This window comes from Budorcas taxicolor, chromosome 5 (assembly GCF_023091745.1).
Source record: "Budorcas taxicolor isolate Tak-1 chromosome 5, Takin1.1, whole genome shotgun sequence".
Classification (NCBI taxonomy): domain Eukaryota; kingdom Metazoa; phylum Chordata; class Mammalia; order Artiodactyla; family Bovidae; genus Budorcas; species Budorcas taxicolor.
Window position 1 is genome coordinate 30,265,465 of NC_068914.1, and position 19,507 is coordinate 30,284,971.

Consider the following 19,507-nt stretch of genomic DNA (forward strand, 5'->3'; position numbering starts at 1 on the left):
TGTTAGCTCATCTTGCCCTGTAGAAGGGACCTGAGTTTGTTTGTTAATGATGATGTCTGTAATAGCAACTTCAGTACATTAATGATGTTATCGGCAACCAACAATTTCAGTCATCTAACTCTTGATTAGTGCTCAGCGCAGGATTGAGGATAAGAATGGGAATAAACTTTTGGATAGAGACATTAATCATGAACTGGGTTTTAGGGGGACTTGGTTTCAGAGAGACAACTATAGGTGAGAAACTGAACAGGGATTTGAAGAATCAGATTGAGACCTTGAAGTACAGACTAAAAGTGACTCTGTCATCTTAGTCCATGAGGATTTTCAACAAAACAAACTGGTAGATTCTTTCCTCACCTTGCAAACCCTTCAGAGATTTCCTGCTCCTTGTTTTTCCCAAGTAGCATAACCCCAAGAGGGAAACTGACCTTGAAATCTCTTAGGGAGAAGTCAGCCTCCTTTCTGGATGTGGAGACTGATCTGAGGACCACCGTGTGGCCTCCTGACACTGCTCAAGAGTTTTCCCATTTCTTACTTTCACCAAAGTATATGCAAAGAACATACGTGTAATGTGTATCTATGCATTTACTCCTGGTACTGCGAACACGGAATAAAAGGCTGGTTAAGATTTGCCCTGCCACCCATGAGCTCACGTTCTACTTAGGTAAATCAGCATATAAACAGAGCGCAAATTGAGAAAGATCACGATGGAGCCAAGTGCAAGCTTTACAGGTGTGGGTGAGATGCAAAATATTTGACAGGCAGAGTCACTGTGAAGTCTGCATTTCTCACCAACAACCAAGGCAGGAGGACTAGGTGGAGGCCAGATGGACACGGGGCATTTGTCTGCAGGGGGCTAGCACCACCCCCAGGACTGTCAACTCTCTTGTGGATCCAGGGTCAATCTGGGATTGCTGGGATGGACACAAGGAAATGAGGGGCTTACCACGAGATGGCTGGGTGGCACTGCAAGACTGAGGGACTTGAGCAGCCAAGGCAGTGAGAACTCAAGGAGGAACTGGGGGACAAGGGCAGGGTTACCATTCCACTGGTATTTCAGTATTTTACAAACAATACGGTTGCTCCTAGTGTGTGTTAATTGCTTGCTGGTATCTGACCCTTTGCAACCTCATGGACTGTGGCCCGCCAGGCTCCTCTGTCCATGGAATTCTCCAGGCAAGAATACTGGAGCAAGTTGCCATTTCCTTCTCCAGTGGATTTTCCCGACCCAGGTATTGAACCCGGGTCTCCTGCATTGCAGGCAGATTGTTTACCATCTGAGCCACTAGGGAAGCTCTTGCTTCTAGAGCAGCAATATGCAGTAGAAATACAATGAGAGGCACATATGTAATTTACAGTTTTTTAGGAACTAAATAGGAAATTAATTTTAATATTTGATTTCACTCAATTGATCCAAAATGCTATCATTTCAACATGTAACTAATACACAGTGTGCTTAATGAGATAGTTTGCTTTTTTTAAAATCTAGTGTATATTTGGAAATTACAGCCCTTCTCAGTTCAGAAAGTACCCAGTGGGCACACGTGGGTACTGTATGACAGCACAGGTCTAGAAAGACTGTGGGGAAAGCTGTTTTCTTTCTCTCTCTCTGCTTTCTGGATTTTGGGGGAGGTGACCTCCCAGTTGTCTTTGATTTTCTGCAGGGTCTTCCCAGGGTTTTTTCCCTACCGTTCAGCTCACCTATATGTGCACACATCCCTTAACAGGTGTAGTATTTATGACAAGAGGCTTGGTGGCTTTTTCAGTTCGGAGCTCAATTACATTAATTACCTGCCCCATTGCTTAGTGCTGGCTTCATTAACAAACCAGAGCATGACTTAATTGCTCTTTAAGCTTTGCATTTTCAGATGTAATTTACCTGCAGCCTGAAACTTGGGCACCTGTGGATTTAGACGTCTAACTGGGAATTTGCTGCATGCTGAGACCTTCTTTGCTAGGCCTCCTGAGCTGGTGTCCTTTTCAGTTCAGCGACCTCAGTTGAGTTGTTTGCTTTCCTTTTTCTCCACTGCTCCTGGCAGGTGACGCCCAAAGCTTCAGAAGCATTTCCTGTGTTTCAGTGCCACCTTGTGGTTTAGAGGAAAAAGTCCTGAAGTAGGCAGCATCCATCTTGGGATCCTTGAGCATAATTAACAGCCTTGAAGGGCCATCTGGCTTTTGTTGTCTCCTTGAGTCTGAGAGGAAATGAGATTTGTTATTGGATATGGAACATCTCCTACAGGCTAACTGCCCACTGAGAAATCAGGCAGTGTAGTGGGTCCAATTTGAACTAAGCAGAGAGTCACACAGAAACATAAATCCGGGCTGCTACTGTTCTATTATTTAAATTGAATTGTGTCCGCATTTCACAGATGACTTGGCTTAGCCAGGGAACTTGGCATCTCTGGCTGCTGTTACTGTAAAATGTTGAGCTCATGTTTTCAGTTGCTCCAAGTCAGGAATTAGCCCCTGGCCGTTGATGATACACCCTGGAAACTGCATTCACTCGACCTGCAGATGAATTTTACGAAGACTTGTGGGTTTGGCCAGGACTGGTTGAAAATAAATGGCATTAGAAAACAGAAAGATGGGGCAGAAGCCTAACCTCCATAACCTCACTTATTCCCTATTATCTGGCACCCATACTCCTTTATCCCTGTATCATTTACTTCTGGCAGAAAGGTATGACCATTCGCAATTTCCTTACTGGTTCAGAGAGAGACAATTGATTGCCTGTGGTCACACCATTAGTCTCTGGCAGATTCTTCCTGAGCGACTTACCACTCTTAATGATTGACTGCTTCATCCCACAGATTTCTGTTAAAAATAAGTCCTCAGATTTTTTTTTTTTTTGCAGAGATATGCTCATACTAAAGAGCAATAAATAGAGTCGGTATCCAGAGGCCCCAGTGTCCAAACACCAAAGCCTTAGGGGACACATTTAACTGTTGTCACCCATTCAAATCCAAACTCTATTCTTCATTAGCTGTGTAACTTGGGCAGAATGTTTACTGGTGAGATTTCTGTGCCTCAATTTCCTCTTCCCATTAAATGAATTTATGAACATGTAAAGGCCTTTACTTGAACCTGCTAAGAATTCACTGATGTTGATAACTAGGGCTAGGACTGAGATGAGATAAGTGAGGTGCAAAATGACTCTGAAAGTGGGTGCCTGATGGTGATGAAGCTCATACTGACATGGTGTTTGCCTTAGTCCGTCTGGGCCGCTGTATCTAAGGACCATAGACTGGGTGGTTTATAAACAAGAAAAATGTATTTTTTGTGGTTCTGGAGACTGGAAGTCTGAGATCAGGGTCTGTCTGGTTTGTGGATGTCTTGTTGGATCCTTTCATGGCAGGGAGGAGAGATGGCTCTCCCTCTTTATATGGACATTAATCCCAACATGGAGGTTCCACCCTCACGACCCAGTCACCTCCCAAAGGCCCCACCTCCTCTTCCCACCACATTGGGGGTTAGGGTTTCAGCATATGGATTTGGGGGAGACATCCTCAGAGGAAGGCACAAACTGCACAGCGCAGTGTGAGGCAGAATGTCAGTGTGCTAATCGAGGATCAGACTTGGTGCCATTCATGTCATGCCAAGATAGTTCCAGCCTCCTGACGCACCTTGAATCCTTTCAGCCCTTCAGACTGAGCCTCTATTGTTCAGGGACAGTTAAACAGCACTATAAGACAGCAACAAAGACAGATCCAAATCCAGAAGCGGGGGCATTTCTCAGGATATTTGGGGCCATCTATTTCATGTCGGCCAGGTTAAATGAGACTGAAGGGAAAAAGGAAAAGATGGAGTGAATCATCCTGGATTAGATACTGGTTTGAACAAAACCAGCTAAAGGAAATTTTGGGGTCAGTTCAGAAAATTTGAATGTTATCTGGATTTTAGCTGATATAATAAAAATTATTCATTAAAAAAATAGACAATAGTGTATAGTCTCATGTCGGCTAAAACATGCACACAAATATATGTAGAAAATGACCCCAGATGACTTGCCCTGAGGTGTAATGGGGGTGATCTCTGCATGGTAAAAGTGTGATTTTTTAAAAGTTTTTCTTGTTTGCTTTTTATTATTTTCCACTATGCATAGGTCATATTTCTGTAAATAACAAGTTGTTTTAAAAAATTATTAAACCAAATTGTTAAAAGAAGAATTTTTAAAATTCTTTAAGGCAAAACCAGAATTTAAAAAAAAAATCTTTAAATAATAAGTCCTTTAAAATAAGAGAATGAAAAAGTCTTGCCTGTTTAATTCTTGATTTTGCTGAAATCCGGCTTGATGTGGAAAAATAGCTATGAAAACTAGCTGCATTGTTTATTCTCACTCCCCTTTTCCCTTTAGGAGCAATCATTGAAGCTGCTGGAAGTGGCCGCCCTAAATAATTTCTGTGACTGTCACGCAGTTGTAATCAATCTGGCTACTTCCACCCAGCAGAGGCATTTTCTCAGTAGGGTTCTTGGAACATATTTTAAAGCTTAAGAACATCCAGGGCAAGATATGTTGAATGCTTTTGCTTTTAACAGCTGGAAAGAACTGCTTCTCCATATCCCTGCCTGAGATCCTGATTAAGGAAATGATTACTCCAGGACAGACAACTGGTTAGAGGATGGGCACACAGGCTTCCTGACACCTGAGCTTCGGTTTCTTTCTACCAGTAATTTGTTTGTCGTATATTTACTTATCATCTCTTCTTTGTGGGTGCGAGGGGTACAGTGAAGCAGGTGCCACTCCTGCCCACAGTCCTGACCCCCTCTTACTGCTTTGTTTCTTGGGGAATGCCCTCCTCTGGTTCAAAAGATCCTTGTCTTTTGGGTAATGAACTGAAAATCCAAATGTGCTTATATGAATTTTCACATGAAAAATAACAGATTCTTAGTTCAACAGCAAAATTCAATGACAGGGGCAAGAATTTTGCCCCTTCCTCCATTTGCTGGGAAAGTGTACAGTCTGATGGTTATAGGTGAGAGAATAGACGAGAACGAGTTCTCTGCAAAATCAGGGCCTCTGTCTGAACCACAGTGTATCTGCCAGAAAATGTTCTCTACCACCTTCTCTGATACTTAGATGGTGCTCTTAAGAGATTTAGGGACTCATTCTTTTGTCGACTGGTCATTTTGCAAGTATTTTTAAAATGACTCCTGCAGGCAAAAGCCACAAGTCAGGTGTGGCTGGAATGAGAAAGGTTGGACTCAGCATTTAAATTTGGATCTTTTCTACTTTTCATAATGAGAGAACCATCCCCAGAGGGATGAAGCTGGTCATGGAAACAGATTGTTCCAAAAGCAACATCCATTGTTTCAGCATCAGAGGCAGGACCTGAATTCTCACTCCTATTTTCCTTGGGAAGACTGCATTTTATCGCTTTGTTAAAGTGCATTCCTTTTTTATTTACAATAAATATCCATGAGTTCATACTGATCTGAGTGAAGGAGTGCATAAATTAAGATATGAGGGCAAAGAGGCAAATCTCCTCTGCAGAAGGATTCCAAATAGTCTATAGAGACTGTTGTTGATGTTGTTTAGTGGCTAAGTAGTGTCTGACTTTTTTGTGGCCCCATGGACCATAGCCCTCCAGGCTCCTCTGTCCATGGAATTTGCCAGGCAAGAATATTGAAGTGGATAGCCATTTCCTTCTCCAGGGGCTCTTCCTGACCCAGGGATCAAACCCTCATCTCCTGTATTGACAGGTGGGTTCTTTACCATCGAGCCACCTGGGAAGCCGATTTATGGAGATACTCCCCCCTCAATGAGGTGAAGTCTAGCATCCCCCTCTTTAACTGCAGACTGTGCATGATAACTTCCTTGCAAAGTGAACAGTATGGAAAGAGAGAGGGAAAGAAAAGAGTAATTGTACAGTGGAGAAACCTAACAAATACTACTAATTTATCCAGATCATCAAGTCAACATCAGTAGTTCTATGTCATGCTAATACTTTGTCAAATTACCAGCATCTGTTGGATCATTGAAAAAGCAAGACTGTTCCAGAAAAACATCTATTTCTGCTTTGTTGACTATGCCAAAGCCTTTGACTATGTGGATCACAATAAACTGTGGAAAATTCTGAAAGAGATGGAAATACCAGACCACCTGACCTGCCTCTTGAGAAACCTATATGCAGGTCAGGAAGCAATAGTTAGAACTGGACATGGAACAACAGACTGGTTCCAAATAGGAAAAGGAGTACGTCAAGGCTGTATATTGTCACCCTGCTTATTTAACTTCTATGCAGAGTACATCATGAGAAACGCTGGGCTGGAAGAAGCACAAGCAGGAATCAAGATTGCCGGGAGAAATATCAATAACCTTAGATATGCAGATGACACCACCCTTATGGCAGAAAGTGAAGAGGAGCTAAAAAGCCTCTTGATGAAAGTGAAAGAGGAGAGTGAAAAAAGTTGGCTTAAAGCTCAACATTCAGAAAACGAAGATCATGGCATCTGGTCCCATCACTTCATGGGAAATAGATGGGGAAACAGTGTCAGACTTTATTTTTCTGGGCTCCAAAATCACTGCAGATGGTGATTGCAGCCATGAAATTAAAAGACACTTACTCCTTGGAAGGAAAGTTATGACCAACCTAGACAGCATATTCAGAAGCAGAGACATTGCTTTGCCAACAACGGTCCATCTAGTCAAGGCTATGGTTTTTCCAGTGGTCATGTATGGATGTGAGAGTTGGACTGTGAAGAAAGCTGAGTGCCGAAGAATTGATGCTTTTGAACTGTGGTGTTGGAGAAGACTCTGGAGAGTCACTTGGACTGCAAGGAGATCCAACCAGTCCCTTCTAAAGATCAGTCCTGGGTGTTCTTTGGAAGGAATGATGCTAAAGCTGAAACTCCAGTACTTTGGCCACCTCATGAGAAGAGTTGACTCATTGGAAAAGACTCTGATGCTGGGAGGGATTGGGGGCAGGAGGAAAAGGGGACGACAGAGGATGAGATGGCTGGATGGCATCACGGACTCAATGGACATGAGTTTGGGTTAATACCGGGAGTTGTTAATGGACAGGGAGGCCTGGTGTGCTGCAATTCATGGGGTTGCAAAGAACTGGACAGGACTGAGCAACTGAAATGAATACTTTGTACCCTTGATACAATGTAATGAAAATGTTACTTTACTTCTGAGATCCTCCTCAGCCAAACCCCATAACCCTAGTTGAATCATGAGAAAAACATTATACAAATTCTGAAAGTGGGACATCCTACAACATAACCTGACCGTTACTCCTCAAAACTGACAAGGTCATCAAAACTAAGGAAATTCTAAAAAATTGTCACAACCTAGAGGAGCCTAAGGATGTACAATGTAATTTGGTATCTTGGATATGATCCTGGAATAGAAAAAGAGCATTAGATAAAAAGTCTGAATATACTATATCCTAAAGGAAATCAACCTTGAATATTTGTTCAAAGGATGATGGTAAAGTTGAAGCTCCAATGCTTTGGCCATCTGATGTGAAGAGCCAACTTATTGGAAAAGACCCTGATGCTGGGAAGGATTGAGAGCAAGAGGAGAAGGGGGCAACAGAGGATTAGATGGTTGAGTGGCATCCGCGACTCAGTGAACATGAATTTGGACAAGCTCCGGAAGATAGTGAAGGACAGGGAAGCCTGGAGTGCTGCATTCCATGGGGTCACAAAGAGACATGACTTAGCAACTGAACAACAGCAACAATAATGTCTTGATATTGGCTTATCAATTATAACAAACGTAAGTACCCTAATGTTAAGTGTTTATAGAGGAAGCTGGGTCTGGGGTGGGTGTGTGAGAACTCTCTGTATTATTATTGTTTCAATCTTTTTTTTTTTTTTTTTTTTGGTAAATTTGAAACTACTAAAAAAAACTTAAAAAAAACAAACAAACACATTCTCTACCAAGTAGGTTTGGGGAGATCTTGTATTAGACCTTATAGGTGAACAGGTGTTCTGGGATGGACGCTAAATACTTTGGTGGTCCCAGAACACTGTGTGTGCAGCACTGTGACTTTTAAATGGTTCTTTCTTTAGAAGATTAGCTTTATGGATGAAATACACATAATCTAAGTAGTGCGTATGAAAACAATGTGCTTATGTGTAATTTGTTTTTAAATAGTTTTTTTTCTAATTGCAAAGGTAATATATATTTATCTTAGAAAATATGAAAAATATAAACAAGCTCAAACTGCATTAAAGATATTTGCTGTCTTCAAGAGCTGCAGCTCTTTCCATGGGTGATCGCCCACTGAAGTAGCTGCTCCATGAGTCTTTTCTCAAAGGTTGGGGCTGATAGGCCCTCCAGCAGAGAAGGTCCCAGTGCCCTCTGTCCTCTTACCTTGCTCTCATTGTCACACCGCCAGAACAGGGGGAAATTGCTCATTAAATTGTCTGCAGTTAATTTCACTCCAGAGCTGAGAAGGTCAGGAATTAACAACATGATTGGCATTTGCCCTGTCTAGCAAGTAGAGTGTGTGAAAATTATAGTAAATCAATTATTATCACACATTGTGCTAGAGCCCTATGCTTATTTGGCTACTTGTTTAAAAAGGTAGTCTTTCTCATTCAGAGTTCTTGTAGGAAAACCAGAGAGTATATTGAGAGATTCAAATAGGGTTATGGATAGGAAAGGAGCTTTAAAAAAAATTCAGTGTGAGGGTTGCATTCCTTTCTATTTTCTTCTTTTTACTACCTCTATCAGGGATCTTGTGATAAGAATCAGATAGTATATAGTTTAGGCTTTGAGAGTCCTGTGGTGTTTGTTATAACTATTCAGTTTTGTGGCATGAGATCACTCATAGACAGTACAAATGAACATGGCAGGTTTCCAGTTAAACTTTATTGATAAAAACAGATGATGGGCCGGATTTGGACAGAGGATCATAGTTTGCCTGGTCCTGATGGGCACACTTAGGGCCTAATCTATATCCAGCTTTGTGTGCTCTTCTGGACAAATCGGGTTTGGTGGCTGTAACCCATGGGGTGATGCCTGATGTGGTGAATGGGCTCAGATATTGTATGGACATGGAGATGGGGAATGTCATTATCACTCAAGTGACTGGGGAAACAAACCCGGAGCCTCAAGACTGCTCTGTAAGAGGATGTCTTTGTGAGGTAGCTGTCAGGAGCACAAGACTCCAGCTCTTCCCAAAGCCTGACTTTCCTCTTGGGATCTCTTCCACCTCCCAGTGCTGTCACCATGCTCTCCATCTTCTTTTTAGAATTCCAGCCCACTGTGGACAACTGATCCTTCTGTTTGTTTTCTCACAATGCCTGCAAGATATAGCTGGGACAGTCAGAAGACTTCTCTAGAGGCTGGGGTTTAACAAGGGAGAAACATGCTTCAGAGAGCACTTTGGGATCTGGACCCTACAGCGTGCCTAATTGGTGCTTAGTCATGGGCATTTCTGCACAGTTCTAACCTGGGGGCTCCAGAGAAAGAAATCCAGGAAATGATTTTATTTCATTTCTTCACTCAATTCTTCCTCTGCTTTTATTTGTTTTGAAATTGTCATTTTGACATAATGGTAAGGGGAGTGGTGGCTACAGTGATGAGGGAGATTAGGCAAGATGTGTATATATACACCCAGACCTCCTCAGTTAACTCCATCATGTCTGCTTTTCACCCCATGAGGTCCTAGCACTGAGGTCCTCAGGAAGCGGGTGCCAAGGTAGGAATAATCTGAAACAGGCCTTGACTTATTATTGCTTGGGAGGGGGTGAGTGGCATAGAAACATGTGTATGTATTTATTTGCTGATTTATTTTTAGGGATGAATAACCTTTTAAAATGATGGTAAGTATTTGCTACTTACTATTTGGCAAAGATATCTGAAGTTCTTTTCTTTTTTTCTTCTGTTCCATCTGCTTCAAAATTTTAGACCCATTACAGGCATTATCAAAAAAAAAAAAGAAATAAGAAAAAAGGAAAAAAAATTCTAGATCTCTAGAGACCCTGTATGGTGACTTACAGGTTTGATTCCCTTTGTGATAGTTGTTTTAAATGTTGCCTGTATATATGATCATGCAAATCTTTGTCCTGTTTTGAACTTTAGAATTTATTTTAAAGATCATGTTATATCTATCATCTCTTGCCTTGTAAGTTTCTAAGCTTTTCTTACCCTAAAATACTTGCTAAAAACTATTTTAATCAAAACCTTCTCTTGGAAGAATAATCTAAAAGGATTTCTACCAGATTCTCTTTCCATTGCCTGTATAGCCTTCCCCTTTTCCAAAGTTCCTTTGAAACCTACCTGTTTTAAAGGTATAAGCAAGAGGTACTGGGAATCAAGGTCCCCATGTTATAAGGTATCCCCCAAGATTCCAAACATTGTGAATCAGGGTTCAAGAAAGAAGAAATTAGTGTCAGCCAGCCATGGCTTAGAATGTGAACATAGCAACATTAATTGCAAGATAAAGTGGTGGTTTGTCATTTTTAAAGCTCATAACCTTTTTGTCCAGATAAAAACCAAAGATGAAGAAAAACACTGAGACCATGTCAGCATGTGCTTCCTCTGCTTTATAATTCATGTGGTGCTCTTGTTGAAAGTAGAGTTAAATCAATGCAACACATCCAGCAAGTAAACGTTCCTCTAATGATACAGTCATTGGGAATGAATTCAAGTTTTATTTTGACTGAAGAGGGAGGGAGTTCCTGGGAAAAGTCTGCTCTCCTAGGATGTCAGCGTTGTGTGTGAGGGATGAAATCTGCTAGGAGATCCGAGAGGCTCTGACATCGGGACATTTTGCTATTTAAACAGATGTCTAAAGCTTCAGAAGTATGATTGAGGTCCTCCATCTATTTGTTAAAAAGAAAGGTTGGCCCATGGCATATGATTCAGTAGGAGAAATATGAGAAAGATTTTTCTTGCCTGCTGTAAAGTTAAAAAAGATTTTTGACTTTAAGGATATTCAGTAAGGAGGGGCATTCTAAATACTGATGTTTTAAAGGAGATTATGTTTGTCTTGTCTTATTACTAGAGGTGAAATCTAGCCTAGACTAGAAAGAGGTGAAACCAGACATAGAATGTAGGGCTCCTAACTGCCATGTAAGGTCATTTGCACTATTCTCTGTGGACTCTTGAACCGAGAGTTTCATGTGGACATGAAAAACTATAAGTTCTTGTTGGAGATCCAAATATGTTTTAATTCACTGCTGGGTCTCATTGCTTTATTTACATAAAAGAAAGAAATGATCAACTTTAGCATCAAAATGTAAATAAGCTTCCCATCCATCATTTTATGAAGGTAAAACTACATTTTAAGCAATATGAGTAAACATAAAATTTGCTATATTACATACATAATCCAATTCCACTGTATAAAAAAATTTAACTTTTTATTTTGAGATAATTGTAGATACATGTGTACTTGTAGAGAGAATGCCAGAAAAAAAAGAGAATTCCAGAAAAACTTCTACTTCTGCTTTATTGATTATGCCTGAGCCTTTGACTATGTGGATCACAACAAACTGTGGAAAATTACATGCCTCCTGAGAAATCTGTATGCAGGTCAAGAAGCAACAGTTAGAACTGGACATGGAACAACAGACTGGTTCCAAATCGGGAAAGATATGCAGATGACACCACCCTTATGGTGGAAAGTGAAGAGGAACTAAAGAGCTTCTTGATCAAAGTGAAAGAGGAAAGTGAAAAAGCTGGCTTAAAGCTCAACATTCAGAAAACTAAGATCATGGCATCTGGTCCCATCACTTCATGGTGAATAGGTGGGGAAACACTGGAAACAGTGACAGACTTTATTTTCTTGGGCTCCAAAGTCACTGCAGATGGTGACTGCAGCCATGAAGTAAAAGATGCTTGCTCCTTGGAAGAAAAAGTATGCTCAACCTAAACACCATATTAAAAAGCAGAGACTACTTTTGCTGACAAAGGTCCATCTAGTCAAAGCTGATTTTTCCAGTAGTCATGTATGGATGTGAGAGTTAGACTATAAAGAAAGCTGAGCGCCGAAGAATTGATGCTTTTGAACTGTGGTGTTGGAGAAGACTCTTGAGAGTCCCTTGGACTGCAGGGAGATCCAACCAATCAATGGTAAAGGAAATCAGTCCTGAATATTCATTGGAAGGACTGATGCTGAAGCTGAAGCTCCAATACTTTTGCCACCTGATGCGAAGAACTGACTCCTTGGAGAAGACCTTGATGCTGGGAAAGATTGAAGGCAGGAGGAGAAGGGGGTGACAGAGGATTAGATGGTTGGTTGGCATCACTGACTTGATGGACATGAGTTTGATCAAGCTCTGGGAGTTGGTGATGGACAGAGAAGCCTGGCATGCTGCAGTCCATGGGGTTGCAAAGAGTCGGACACAGCTGAGCAACTGAACTGAACTGAACTGATGTACTTGTAGGAAATATCACAGAGAGGCCATATACCCATCACTCAGCTTCTCCCCATGGTAACATCTTGCATAATTTATTGTATAATATCATAACCAGGAAATGAACAGTGATATGCACTACTGACCTTATTCAGATTTCAGGAGTGTTACATGTACTCGTGTGTGTGTGTGTGTGTGTGTGTGTGTGTCTTCAAGTCCCTGCAGTTTATCACATGTGTATAATGGTGGGACTGCCACCACATCTAGCATAGAGAACAGGTCCATCACCAGGAGCCCTTGTGCTACTCTTTTTCGACCACAGCCACTCTGCTTCCTGCCCTACTCCATAACTCAGGTTACCACTGATCTGTTCTTTATAATTTTATTATTTATATAGATAGACTCCTACAGTATATAAGGTTTTGAGATTTTTTTTTTCCAGTTATCATGTCTCTTGAGATCCTTTCAGGTTTTTACTTGTATCAGTAGTCGTTCCTTTTTATTGCTGAGTATTATTCTATCAGATGGATATAGCACCACTTGTTTATTTTCTGGTTGAAAAGCATTTGGATTGCTTCCACTTTGGCAATATTATGAGTAAAGTTTTTATGGATGTTTGTGTACACATTTTTGTGTGACTATAACTTTTTATTACTCTGAGATAAATGCCTAATAATAACTGCTGGATCACATGGTAAGTGCCCAAGGATAGCTGCTGGATCACATGGTAAGCACATGCTACTTTTTGTAAAAAATTACCCTCCTCTTCTCCAGAGAGGCTGTACTATTTTACATTCCTACCAGCAGTGTATAAGTGATCCACACCCTCCACATTCTCGTCAGCATGTGTGGTTGTCACTATTTTTTACTTTAGCTATTTTGGGAGGTGTGTAATGATAGCTCATTGGGGTTTTAATTTGCATTTTCCTAGTGGCTAATGGGACTGAACATTGTTTCGTGTGCTTATTTGCCATCTGTTTATCCTCTTCAGTGAAATGTCTGTTCATGTCTTTTGTCCATTTTCTAGATGTTTATTTCTGTTTTTTTTTAACCAAGTTTTAAGTGTTCTTTATGTATTCTAGATACAAGTCCTTCAAGTCCTTTGTCAAATATGTGGTTTGCAGATATTTTCTTCCAGCTTATAGCTTATCTTTTCATCCTCTTCATAGGATATTTCACAGAACAGAAGTTTTTTTTCCTTTGCTTTTGATGAAGTTTTTTTTTTCAATTTTTAAATCAATTTTTCCTCTTATGGATATGTTTTGATATTACACTTTATTTTTATCCCTGTCTTTTTTCTTGAGTTACATGTATTTGCAGCTAAAAGGAAAACTTTGAGTAAGGCATTATTGTGAGTTTCCTGTGTTTCCATACTTTCAGCAATTTACGCATGTTGGGTAGATTTAGATTATTTGCTTTATAGCAGCTGAGCAGTGCAGGTAATGAGTGGATTCTGGAAAGTACAAACTACATTTATTAAGACATTTTCCTCCTTGTTCTCACAACTGATATTCTTTCTCAGGCTTTTTAGCAGTCCTGATTTGGGGGATTGCACTAGTTGGTCTGTGCTCCAAGGTACAAACCTAGGAGATGTACAAAGGCTGTTTTATTTTGCTGTAAGGAGTCTCTGTAGCATAGGGGAAAGTGCATGCATAGAATTACATGCCCAAAGGCAGTCATGCCCAAACTTGAATCTTCCAAGCTGTGTGGTTTCTCCATGCTTTCTTTTTCTCACCAGGAAAGTGGGGATAAAAATCTTCACTACTTCATAAAGTTGCTGTGAGAAGAAAAGGAAGTAGTAATGTATTCAAGGCATATTACAGAGGATCTGATATGCAAATGTGCTGAATAAATTACTTGTTGTGATATAACCTTTCCTTTCTGCAGGCATTCATGTTCAGATTATTTCCACCTAAAGTGAAAAATTTTGAAGTTCCATAGCTGCTACCAGTCGTTTATCAAGGAGAACATGGAGATCTAAAGGAAAAAGCTCCACCTGTATTTGGTCCCTTAAGGAGGAGATGAACAAATGAATTTACACATGGGAGAGGAGTGAATCTCCTTCGCTTATTTACAGAAGAGATGTTACCCAGTAACTACCCCTTCCGTTGCAATTGTTTAGCAGAATATACATCCCTAACAAGTGTGTACCCCTCAAAAACAAATCTGAGATAAGAATTGAAGTTTATTTGGAATATGATAAAAGAAAACACTTTGGAGGATTAGGCAAATGAAAGAAGAAGGAAGGGTAGTCTAAAAAGGATGTGTTATCAACAGGATACCACCCGAGGCAGTAGGAGTTTAATTCCTCGGAGAAGTGAACTAGTGGAGAAGTTATCTCACTGGAGGAAGGAGGGATATGGGTATTTGTCTGCCAGTTCCCCTTGGTTTTGGAGGATAGGTGCTCCTGGGTGGGTTGGTTAATTCCCTGGCATGTCCCACATCTCTGCAGAGTAGAAAAAGCCCTCAGGCAGGGTGCTGACAGTTGAGTGAAAGAAATGGCTGATTCACGTCAATATATGGCAAAACCCACCACAATGCTGTAAAGTAATTAGCCTCCAATTATAATAAATAAATTTAAAAAAAAGAAAGGATGTCAAGGGGGTGCAGCAAGGCCTTGATGGTTTCTGCTACAGTCAGTTCTTTGCCTCTCAGGTTTCCCATTTTAACTTAATCTCATACTGTTTCTTCAAGCTTGAGGCCGGTCACTAGGAGTCAGTGAACAAGCTCTGGTCCCTGCTGTTGCCCTTGGTTTCCAGACATAACTGCTGTGTGTCATCTCCTCCCTTCATCGTGCACTCTAGATTTCCCTTAGCCAGCGCTTGAGAACATGGAGGTTGCTTAGAGAGCTGGGGAACCCACACCTGCATTTCCTAGAGTCTGGGCCCCTGGTTAGAGTCTTAGTGATTCAGTAGTTAAAACAGCTTGTTTACACTTCCTGGACGGCATGGACATAGCAAGAGGGACTCTGATGACTTCTCTGGGTTCTAGACCTATTCTTTCATGCACCGTTATGTAGCAGCAACCCCAGCTACTTATAATGATCAGGGACAGTGAGCTCTGGCGACGTAGACACTCTTTTCTTGACCTGCTCAGGAAAAGAGAGTTTGGTGGAACGTTTACTGTTTCTTCTGGTAGAAGCCTTCCCGTCGCCACTGGCCCATCCACATTCTTACTCTCAGACCTAAACTAATGTGGGAGTTTGATCTAGGATAAGGCTATCATCTTAATTACACATTTGGGAATGGAGACGACAGTCCACTGAGACAGACTCGCGCCCGTTCTCCATTTGTCACCTAGTTTCCTCTTCGCTCCCTCCTCCCTACTAGAGGCTCATTTGGCGATTCACTCGGACCCTGTGCCAAACAGTCTTTGAATGATCTGGTCACTCTCTTCTCGGTGTACAGTTGTGTGGGTAAATGGCTATAGGTCCTTTTGGGATAGGATTAGGGGAACTCTTCTCGTGTGCTTGCTCTGGTTTTGCAGGTCAGATGCCTTTAGTGGCTTCGATTGGTTGGCTCTGGATCTGAGAGCTGACTGGTCTAAAAATGAGGCCAGAGTTGGAGTGTCTGTTCATCAGCTCCTGTCAGTCATTGGTTAAAGACTGTCCTGGGGGAGCATCAATTCCCTGGTATTCCTGGTTGGCCCAGCAGGAGCAGAGAAGGCTCCTGTGGTCAGAGAAAGCCCTCAAGCAAAGAGCTGTGGTGTTGGCGGTGGCAATCTGAGCAGACAGGCAAGGAAATGGTTAGCAAGGAGGATCCACCGGGTATGGGGCACCAACCACATTGTTGACAAACTTATTCCTGCCAGTTTGGAATAATTTGCACATAGTATTACTCACTGCTAAGGCACTTCAGTTGTGTCTGACTCTGTGCGACCCCATAGACGGCGGCCCACCAGGCTCCCCTATCCCTGGGATTCTCCAGGCAAGAACACTGGAGTGGGTTGCCATTTCCTTCTCCAATGCATGAAAGTGAAGTCGCTCAGTTGTGTCCAACCCTCAGTGACCCCATGGACTGCAGCCTTCCAGGTTCCTCCATCCATGGGATTTTCCAGGCAAGAGTACTGGAGTGGGGTGCCATTGCCTTCTCCGAGTATTACTAGTATCAGAGAATTCAGTGGATTAATCTTTCAGCTAACTTCAGGATTTATCTTTCCCTACAATCCCAGTTTGTAAATACCTGTGGCTTAGAACTATTTTTTCCTCTCTAAATTTAAAGAAAAACTCACTAATAAAAATCATTATAAAAAACAACTAAATTAGAAAACAACAACAACAAAAAAGACAAAAGTAAATCAAATATACTTCAGTAAAATTTAAAAAAGTACATAAAGCCACATGTAAGATCATTGAGAAAATACTGTAATGCAGGCATGGAATAAGAGGCATAAGTGCACTGGAGATAATTTATTATGATGATGAACAAGTTAAAGGAAGGAAATAGGCAGATACCTTGAGTACCTCTGCTGATTCCCTGGTCTCTATCCTCATGTCCTCCAGCATTAGAACATCCCCAGGAGAGAGAGAAGATGTGGAATATCATTCTCACTTTATCAAAAAGGAAGATGAATAATAAAAAGTTAATATGTTTGAAGTTACATCGTGAATTTTGGGAATACAACTGTGCCTCTTGATTCCCAGTTTAGTATTCTGATGCCCGCTGAATGGTTCTTTATCTCACTGCAATTGCGATCTCAAATTACGTCGGTAAGCTCATACGCCACAGTCTGTTTTCTCTGGGGGAATGGAGAATGACAGCCTGTCTGTCATCCATCTTTGCTTTAGAATGAAATGTGGCTTTTATGTAACTGCAGTAATATATGTACACTATAAAAATGCCTTGCAGTCTGAAAATGATACAAATAAATTGGGAAATGAAGACAAATGTGCTACTGAAAGGTTATAATTTTCAACTCTCTTAGCATGAGTCAGACTCCATGTGCCAATGTTCTCTTGAAATGGGGTTGACAGTTCTTCAGTGTTAAGCAGAAACATGATAGAATTAATCTCACACATCATAAGTGTCTCGTACCCATCACCGCAAATGACACATGGAACTTGGGACCGTTTGTTGTAAAAGTGAACCCAAAAGCCATGTAGCTGGATAGCAATGTCTTTCTGTTAATTTTGTTTATACACAATTTGTTCTTACTGAAATTTCCCTTTCAGGACTATTTTACATCAAATGGCCCTGGGATATACTTTCAAGTATGTTCCCATGTAGAATGCTGGGAGACTTGTGTACTGGGAGTGTCAGACCTTAATTCCCAATATTTAAAGTAGTTTTAGCAAAAGCTGCCATGTACATGTATGTATGTATATATATATATATATATGTATGTATATATATGTATGTATATATATGTATATATGTATACATATATAAATGTGTGTGTGTGTGTATCAAAATTAACTTTTCAAGTGCTTCATCTACTGTGTAATTATAGATGAGGACTTGGGGCTGAATGCTTATAATCATTCAATGCCCTGAGAGTTTCAGCTGCTCAACAGCGACGGTTTTATGGATCTTTGCTCCAAATCCTTGCCTTCTGTGCGGACATGGAGTGAACATCCACTTCCCTTCCTCTCTAGCCCCCTGAAGCACAAACGTGAAGTTAGGGAAGGAACTGGTTTGATTTCATCTGTCACCTCCTGGCCAGCCACGCAGCCACGGCAGCACTAGTGGGCTGCACTAGGCCTTCTATTTCTCTTTGGGTATTTAAGCCACTTAAACCTTGTGGCTCAGACAGTAAAGAATCAACCTGCAACACAGGAGACCCAGGTTCAATCCCTGGGTTGGGAAGACCCCCTGGAGAAGGAAATGGTAACCCCCTCCAGTATTCTTGCCTGGAAAATTCTATGGACAGAGAAGCCTGGCGGGCTGCAGTCCGTGTGGTCTCAAAGAGTCAGACATGACTGAGCAACTTAACGCAAACACTGGAGCTCGTAGAATCCACTTCTTTATTTTGTGAGAAAGGGGATTATAATTATACTTTTTCTTCTCTGATTCCTCAGGGGTTACCAGCAGCAGTTCTCTGTTCTTTGCACTGTTCTTTGTCTGCTTAAAACTCCTTTAGAACACCTGGGTCCTCATTTACAACCACCTGATCCATCTGTGATTTCAATTTCCTCCTAACTGTTAGTTTCACCTTTCCCAGTGTGACAACAGTGCTTTTAGATGGAGTAGATGGAAGTAAAGCAGAAGCTGAATGAATGCATTTCTTTTCATGGCTTGCTAGTATTAAATCTTTGTCCCTAAAGCAGATTTAATACAACTTATTTAATAACCTAAAACAAAGTGAGCAACAGAAAATTGAAAAATAAAAAAGCTATTACCAACATTTTCTCCCCTCTACCCCCACACCACAATTTGAAAAGAATCATCGTTAGCTAATCAAAATATTCATTTCACTTTGGCTCTTACCTGTTCTTATTTATTAGTTACAGTTCTTAGTAAACCATTCCCCAATTATACTTCCCATTCTACTGAAGAATATTATGCCATCTTTCTTTTCAAATATTTTCAAAGCCTGCCACCGACCCATTTATTTATTTTTTGATCCATTTATTTTGAATAATGATTAGTAATTGAAGCTGCTGAATGATTAGGACTTTATTATTCCAAGCGTGTGCTTTGGAATCTAAAAGACTATCTTCTCTGTTTTAAACGCTTGCATAACCTTTAGTAGACAGAGCAACATCTTTGAACTTTGGTTTCCTCCTGTATAAATAAGCTGTGAGGATTCAGTGAAACAACACGTGTCAAAGTCCTGCTCCATGTGCCTTAACACAGGATAGAAAGTCTGTGAAGTATCATCTTTCCTCTGCTTTGAATAAACTGTGATGAGATTGAAGCAATCAATTTTTATTACTTTTTATGGGAATATAGTTAATTTGAAAGTGAAAGTGTTCATTGCTCAGTCGTGTCCCACTCTTTGCGAGCACATGCACCAGGGAAGCCCAAAGCCAACCATTTCCCCAGCAAGCAGGGTTTGAACCTGCATGGGGAGACTTCATTGGATTTCAAGTCTAATGCTTTAACTACTGAACCATCGCTGCCGCCAAGGGGCTTCCCTGGTGGCTCAGCTGGGAAAGAATCCACAGTGCAGGATAACTGGGTTCAATACCTGGATCAGGAAGAGCCCCTGGAGAAGGGAATGGCTACCCAGTCCATATTCTTGCCTGGAG